This window comes from Gregarina niphandrodes (genome assembly GCF_000223845.1).
Source record: "Gregarina niphandrodes unplaced genomic scaffold scaffold00086, whole genome shotgun sequence".
Taxonomy (NCBI): Eukaryota; Apicomplexa; class Conoidasida; order Eugregarinorida; family Gregarinidae; genus Gregarina; species Gregarina niphandrodes.
In genome coordinates, this window is record NW_011645851.1 from 2,336 (window position 1) to 2,957 (window position 622).

At 52.1% G+C, this 622-nt stretch overlaps 1 non-coding gene across 1 annotated transcript; it reads left to right on the forward strand.

Moving 5' to 3' along the window:
* Positions 1-289: 289 nt before the first annotated feature.
* GNI_192530 lies at positions 290-360 on the forward strand. The gene has a single exon. It is a non-coding gene; the product is annotated as a tRNA-Gly (tRNA).
* Positions 361-622: the final 262 nt, after the last annotated feature.

The following is a 622-nucleotide window of genomic DNA, read 5'->3' on the forward strand; positions in this document are numbered from 1 at the left end:
GCTCCGCTGTCGGTGTTTTGGGAGTTGGCCGCGCTCTTTAGTTTCTGGATGAGCGAACGCTGGTCGGTACGCAGGGATCCACTGCCAGAATTCGACCCAAATCGTTGAGTCAAGCCATCTTAACCGTTCCTGGTAGACGACTAGAGAGTCGTGCTATAGGCTCGATTACACACGAGCATCAACGAGTAGAACTGCACAATGGTTGGATACCGCCAAATAGTGCCAACGACTCGAACCGCCATGTTCGAGATACAATTTTTATGGGCCGGCCCTCTGACCGTCATCATTCGCATCAATAGTCCAAGGGTAGGATTTGAGCCTTCCAAGCTTAAAATCCGGGTTCGAGTCCTGGTTGATGCAGCTCGTACCGTGATATCCGTATACCCCAGCCACATGGATTTCGGCTGCTCCGCCGGTGTTTTGGGGGGGTCACAAAGAAGTCTCCTGCCGCAGTTGTGTGCGGGTGGGGAATTTGCAGTGGTGACATAATATGAGGGCAGACGACGTTCCGAAGTGCGAAGGCAAAAAGACGACGGTCATTCGGTAGATTCGAACCCATCATTCCGTGGATTGGTAGGAATCGCGTAACTTACCCAGAATCAAAGCCCCTTAACGGAGATGA